The sequence below is a fragment of the Trachypithecus francoisi genome, unplaced genomic scaffold (genome assembly GCF_009764315.1).
Source record: "Trachypithecus francoisi isolate TF-2019V2 unplaced genomic scaffold, Tfra_2.0 Lachesis_group1, whole genome shotgun sequence".
NCBI classification, from domain to species: domain Eukaryota; kingdom Metazoa; phylum Chordata; class Mammalia; order Primates; family Cercopithecidae; genus Trachypithecus; species Trachypithecus francoisi.
In genome coordinates, this window is record NW_022681454.1 from 1,188,370 (window position 1) to 1,194,954 (window position 6,585).

General features: G+C 54.2%; 1 long non-coding RNA gene across 2 annotated transcripts in view; it reads right to left on the bottom strand.

Moving 5' to 3' along the window:
• Positions 1 to 5,775, bottom strand: part of LOC117085023 — a 36,405-nt gene extending 30,630 nt beyond the window's left edge. Inside the window, exon 1 of one of the 2 annotated variants that reach the window (XR_004437766.1) lies at positions 5,355 to 5,775. This is a non-coding gene — a long non-coding RNA (uncharacterized LOC117085023). The remainder of the gene's footprint in view (positions 1 to 5,354) is intronic. The other variant, XR_004437763.1, reaches the window with a different exon arrangement.
• Between the last annotated feature and the right edge of the window lie 810 nt (positions 5,776 to 6,585).

The window sequence follows — 6,585 nt, forward strand, 5'->3', positions numbered from 1 at the left end:
TCAGTGTGCCTGGAAGTCTTAGAACCACAGTTCATCCTGCAGTTTGTTCAGTTCTGATGAAAAGCACTCACTCCACACGTGCCAGGCACCACACTAGGCTTTGGGGATACAAAAGTCAGTAGAAGAGTTCGTGCCCTCAAAGAGCTCACTCCGTCCTAATACACCTTCAAGTCAGAGGCGTCCCTGCTGACACAGAGCAAAGTGACCACTTTTATGAGCGACATGAAACTGGGAAGGGGACCCAGATGTCCTCTTGTCCCCATCCCCGTCCCCCGGCACAGGGCCTGTGTCCCAGCGGTCTGCTGGTAGACCACAGCAGCCAAGGGAAAAGGCCAATCCCGACTCTTCCCCCGGCCAGCTTCGAACCACTCAATCTGTGGGAAATTGTGGCCCATTTTGAGGGCATCATATTTGGACTGTGACTGACTTGTGGTTGTTTGTTTAATTGGTTTTGATGAGTTTGGTTTGCTTTTCTCTCATGGTACTATTTGCCCATTTTCTGTCCTCGGTTTTTCCATGTCTGAGTAATAATCCTCTGTTGTCTTATGCCCATCCCCCATTTTTGCCAGAGCCTTCCACCCTCCTGCCTCAGTCTCCACAGCCTGCTTCCTCGGCCTCCTCTGGGCTGGCTGTCCTGGGTCAGTGGTGAGTTCTTCCTTGGGTTACGTGCTTTGCGGCTTCTTTGCTGAATGCAGCCAGGGGCAGGGGCAGGGGCAGGGCCAGGGCCAGGGCCAGGGAGCTCGCCTGTCCTGCCCTACAGAGTCTCCAGCTCTCAGCTCTTAGCTTGGCCCAAACGAGATGCTTTCACGCATGCATGTTACAAAGTGGAGTGAAACCACTCACTTGGCAACTAAGGAGAGTTAGCCTGCAAAGAGAAATCTGGGACGAGTGGAATCTCTGACTTCAGTTATGATGGAGTTTCAGGTGAAAAAAATGCATTTATTTTGAGTGGACCCAGATGGCAGAACGAGGATGATTGGATACAGTTGTGGAGATATAGTTCCTGCACTATGGACAGCTGTGGGCTGTGCTCCCCGGCAAGGAAAAGGTGAGCAGCCACCCTAGAGCGCCAGTGCGGAGGCTCCCTTGGCACTAGGGTGTGGGGCAGGCGTGGGCTCCTCCACCGCAAGGCAGTGGGTGCAGAAGCACCAGACCCACAGGATGGCTACCAGGACCAGAATCTGTAACTCTTGGACTTTAAGGTCATACTGTTCTCTTTTAAAGAAAAGTTAAAACTGAGGCTTGATTTTTTTTTTTTTTTTTTTTTTTTGAGACAGTCTCGTTCTGTCACGCAGGCTGGAGTGCAGTGGTGTGATCTCGGCTCACTACAACCTCTGCCTCCTGGGTTCAAGTGATTCTCCTGCCTCAGCCTCCCAAGTAGCCAGGACTACAGGTGCCCACCACTACATCTGGCTAATTTTTTTTTTTTTTTTTGCATTTTGAGTAGAGATGGGGTTTCACCATCTTGGTCAGGCTGGTCTTTAACCCCTGACCTCAAGTTATGACCTGCCTCGGCCTCCCAAACTGCTGGGATTATAGGGGTGAACCACCATGCCTGGCCCTGATGCACTTTCAAAGTTTTCCGTGACCATGAGTTTTAAGTAGCTGAGCTCTAAATCTAAATAATTGCCCAAGGGTGATGGTTAAGGAGACCGCAGAGTGGGAAGAACAGAGAGGAGGGAGGTTTGGGAAGACCAGGTGAGGAGGAGCAGTCAGAGCCAGGGAAGAGTCCTGGCAGGAACTGGAGGAGGAAGAGTGGACAGCAGCGTCCGAGGGAAGGAGGACTCCAGAGGCCCCTGACTTGGGCGAGGGAGCCAGCCACCGTGGGCCCTGGGCTTCCAGCCAGATGGGACTGCTGTCACAGGATCCTTGGGGTGTCACATTTCTAGCTGGAAACCTCTGTGGGTGGTGGCACCCTTGCCCGAGTTTTGCTTGGGCCCACTGGGCTTGTTCTGCCCACTCACTCAGCCTGGCATGCTGCACTCAACTGACGCTACTGGCCTGGATCCCACACCTGGCCAGAGCAAGTCAGGCACAGAGCAGTGAGGGGCGTGTGAGTGACCATAGGGTCCAGCCATTGTGCAGTCAGGCACGCCAGCAGGGTGGGCAGCTCCAGGTGCTGGTGTGGGCACTGGCTCTCTGCAAGGCTGCAGCTGGACCAGGCACACTGCAAGCAGCTTCCACAGCTGGCACTGGAGAATGCAGTATGCCAGGAACCACAGGGCCCCAAAGAGAGAGTTCAACTCAGAAGGGGCGGGGCTCCTGCTTGTCCCTGGCCTGGGGGGCTGCAGCTCTTCTCTCCTTCTCTTCCCCCACAGCATGGCAAGCAAGGGGCATGTTTCAGCCCTGTTTGTGTTACACCAGCTCTTTTAGCCTTGCCAGATTCAATGGGTCCCAAGTTCTTGTCCTGTGACCAGGAAGAATGAGGTATGCAGACAAGTGGAGGGTGAGCAAGAGGAAGATGAGCTTTTTTGAGCGATACAACAGCTCAGAGGAGACCTGCAGGGGCAGCTCCTTTCCACAGCCAGGGTGTCCCAACGAGTGTTCAGCTCCTAGCACAGAGGAGACCATAGAGGTGGAAAGCTCCTCTTGGCAGGCAGGCCATCCTGTCATCTCTGCAGCTCTCAGCAGAGAGGAGGCCCTGGAGTGGGCTGTTGCTCTCTGCAGGCAGGTCCTCCTGTCATCTCCCCAGCTCTCAGCAGAGAGGAGGCCCTGGAGTGGGCAGCTCGTCTGCATCTGGTTGCCCTGATGTCTGCTCAGCTCTGGTTGATCCTGGGGCTTTTATGGGCCTTCTAGGGGAGGAAGTGCACTCCGATTGGTCCATTGGCAGTCATGGGTAAAGGCACCACAAGTTCCCACTCTGGTCTGCAGGACTGGCAGCCCAGCCCCGAGTCTTCAGGACCTCCCTGGCCTGAAGGTGGGGGCCTCACCAGGGACCTGCCCCCTTCCACCCAGGAACTTGTCTGCCTCCTGCTGCCATTCATGGTGCCCAGGCTGTAGGTGCTGAGGCATGCCTGTAGGCCAGTGCCAAGCTACCCTTAGCACCCCCTTGGCTTCCCTCCTATTCTTGGTGCTCAAAGTCTGGAGGGGGCTGAGGCAGCAGGGGGCTGGTGTATCAGCACAGACCTGAGCGTGTGCACACCTGGCCAGGCTGCGACAGTGCCCACACTCACCCCGACTTTACTCTGAGATCAGAGCGGACACTGACAGTAGGGAGAAGCCAGGCAGCAGGAGCAGGCCCTTCTGAACCTGTGAAGGCCGGGGATGGAGCTTCCTGGGCCCCCAAGAGTGCAGAGGTGCCTGGATCCGAAGCCATGGTTTGGGCGGCTGCAGCTGCGCCCAGGAGAGTGGGGCTTCTGTCCGCTCCCGGCTTCCCGCAAGAACACAGGGATGCTGGGTCTGCAGCCACGACTTGGGCAGCTGCATCTGTGCCCAGTAGGGTGGGGCTCCTGCCTGCTCCATGGAGCAGGAGGCCTGGATCTGCAGCTGGGACTTGGGTGGGGCTCCCGCCTGCTCTGTGGAGCGGGAGGTCTGGGTCTTCAGCTGTGACTTCAGTGGCTGCAGCTGTGCCCAGGAGAGGGGGGGGCCATCTACTCCTGGCCCGAGAGCACAGGGATGCCTAAGTCTGCAGAGAGCTCCCGCCCCAACTCGGAAGGGGCGGGGCTCCTGCTTGTCCCCAGCTCCTGCCAGTTCCATGGAACATGCAGCCCTGGCTGTGCCTCCCTGCTGCAGCTGGCATGATGGCACCAGCCACTCTAGATGGACCATGGTGCCATCACTGAGACCCAGCCTTGACATAGCTGTCAGGACACTCTCTAGCCACACTTGCCTTCCTGCTGCCAATGCCTCCATGGCTCAGGTGGCTGCAGCTCCTTGAGATGTCCCAATGGGTCCTGGGTGAGCCCATCCCAGCTGATGGGCCATGAGGCAACAGGCAAGTGGACAGGTCAGCACTGTCCCCCTTCCTCTTCCTCTGCCCCTTCAACTGCAGGCTGGAAAATTCACATGTTACCAGGAAAACAGCCAGCTACCCAGGACTATTTACCTCAGGGGCCAAACTTCCCCTGGGATGAGATTGCTGGGCTCAGAGAACATGTTGAGCAAACACAGTACTTTCTGTGAGCTGGGTTAGGTTCTAAAAGCCTTGCAAAGAGTAACTTAATCATCAGCACAGCCGAAAGAAATAGATGTTTGTTTTTTATCATTGCATTTCACACATGAAACAGAGAGGGTAAGTCACTTGCCCAGTGGCACACAGCTCTCAGGTGGCAGAGCTGGGACTTGGATCCAGGCAGGCTCGTACAGACTCGAGACCCCAAATTGGCTTCATCCACAGTGACAGAGCAGCAGTGAGGGCTCTAAGACCACCCAGCTCTCCTCCTGGGTATTTTTTCCATTCTCCTCATCCCAAAACTTGATCTCACATTGCTCTGTCTCTTTCTCTGCCTCCATGCTTGATGCATTTACTTAATCTTTTGCAGGATGGGTCATTACTTTTTGCACTATCACACTTAAAGGTAATGACCAAGATACATTGAAAAGAGAATTCAACAGTATTCGTTGTAAGATTGAATGGGATATAAAATATGTAATCAGCACTTACCAGGCTTATGAGGAATATCACTACATTCTCTTCCTCCTCCTCCCCGTCATTTTTTTGTTTGTTTGTTTTGCATTAAAACCGGGGAATTTGATGTTGATTCTGGCCTGAATGTTAAGCACATTCTGGATTTTCTACGTAGTTCTGACACCACAGGTACTTGTTTCTTTCTCAGAAGGCAGGTGAAGCTCAGCTGTGTGGGGCTGTGCTTGGTGTCAGTGTGGGAAACGTGTGGAAGTCAGCATGGTGTTAGCAGGTTTTACCAGCAGTTTGCTTGGAAAACAGTCTCCGATCTGCACTTGCACGCCCACCACGATGCCTTCTCCCCATGGCTCTGCAGACACCAGGAGGCCAGGGCACAGAGGATGTGTGACTTGTGCTCCTGTCTTGCTGCACAGTCTAAAGAGCTCACATGCGTTTTGAATGTTCAACCACTATTAGAGTGAGAAATGGCATCCAAGATGCTTTTACTAAGGAACACTGACAACTGGAAAAACAAATCAAGCTTGGATTCCAGGGAACCGTGTCCATATTTCCTGTTTTATGAATTTTACCATTCACTCTTAAGGCTATTTTTGTGTTAGGTTTGAATAACTTGATAAACTGTCAAGAAAAAACCATGCAGCATTATGTTCACTGCCAAGTAATACGGACTTAGAGGATGGCATGATTCTGTGAAACCACTTCTGGAGTTCAGCATTTAACCGAGCACATTCTCTGAAGTTCAGCATTTAACCGAGTGCATTTTACTTACCTGTCACCATCGTGTCGCTTGGAATGTCTTCTATTAGGCATTTCTCCTCACGTTCTGCTACGTGGAAATAAAAGGCAGTTGAAAGTGGAAAACCAAAACATAAAAGAAATGTTAACATTTGCATTTCTGTTGCTCAAGCCACTTCTGGTAATACTTTCTTTGAAATGGATCCGTTGCTGGTGCCACTGGCTAATGAATGTTTGTATTTCATTGGCTAATACTGTAAAATTGATTTTTGTGAGAAGTGACACGTGGCGCTGACACTGGGCAGGTACTTGGAGCAAATCCCATGAACAAGATAAAAAGGCATAAGAATTTGGAGCCTTTCCTAGCTAATGACACAGCGTTCCTTCTGATCTGCCACTTTGAAAAGATATTGAAGCGTCTGATGGAGTGAAGGAGAAGCTTCTAATGAAGATGGTGTCAGGAGGATGAGAAATGAGAGATGGGGAGGCAGGTGTAGGCAGGAGGGGAGGGAGGCTGGGTGCGGTGGAGAGGCTAGGTGTTGGGGGGTGAGGCTGGGTGTGTGTTGGGGAGAGGCTGGGTGTATAGAGGGTAGTCTCGGTGTGGGGGAGGATGCTGGGTATGGAGGAGGTGGGTGTGGTGGGGGAGGCTGGATGTGTGGGGAGAGGCTGGGGGTGTGGGGAGAGGCTGGGTGTGTCGGGGAAGCCTGGGTGTAGAGGGGGATGCTGGGTATTGGGGAGGTGGTGTAGGGGGGAATGCTGGGTGTGTGAGGGGAGGCTGAGTGTGTGGAAGTCTGGGTGTATGGGGGGAGTCGGTGTGTTGGGGGAGGCTGGGTGTCTAGGGAAAAGCTGGGTGTGTGGGGGAGTCTGGGTGTGTTGGGGGAGGCTGAGTGTCTAGGGGAAAGCTGGGTGTGTGGGAGGGAGTCTGGGTGTGTGGGAGGGAGTCTGGGTGTGTGGGGGGAGGCTGGGTGTGTGGGAGGGAGTCTGGGTGTGTGGGGGGAGGCTGGGTGTGTGGGGGGAGGCTGGGTGTGTGGGGGGAGGCTGGGTGTGTGGGGGAGTCTGGGTGTCTAGGGGAAAGCTGGGTGTGTGGGAGGGAGTCTGGGTGTGTGGGGGGAGGCTGAGTGTATGGGGGGAGTCTGGGTGTGGGGGGAGGCTGGGTGTGTGGGAGGGAGTCTGGGTGTGGGGGGAGGCTGGGTATGTGGGGGGAGGCTGGGTGTGTGAGAGAGAGTCTAGGTGTGTGGGGGGAGTCTAGGTGTCTGGGAGGAGTC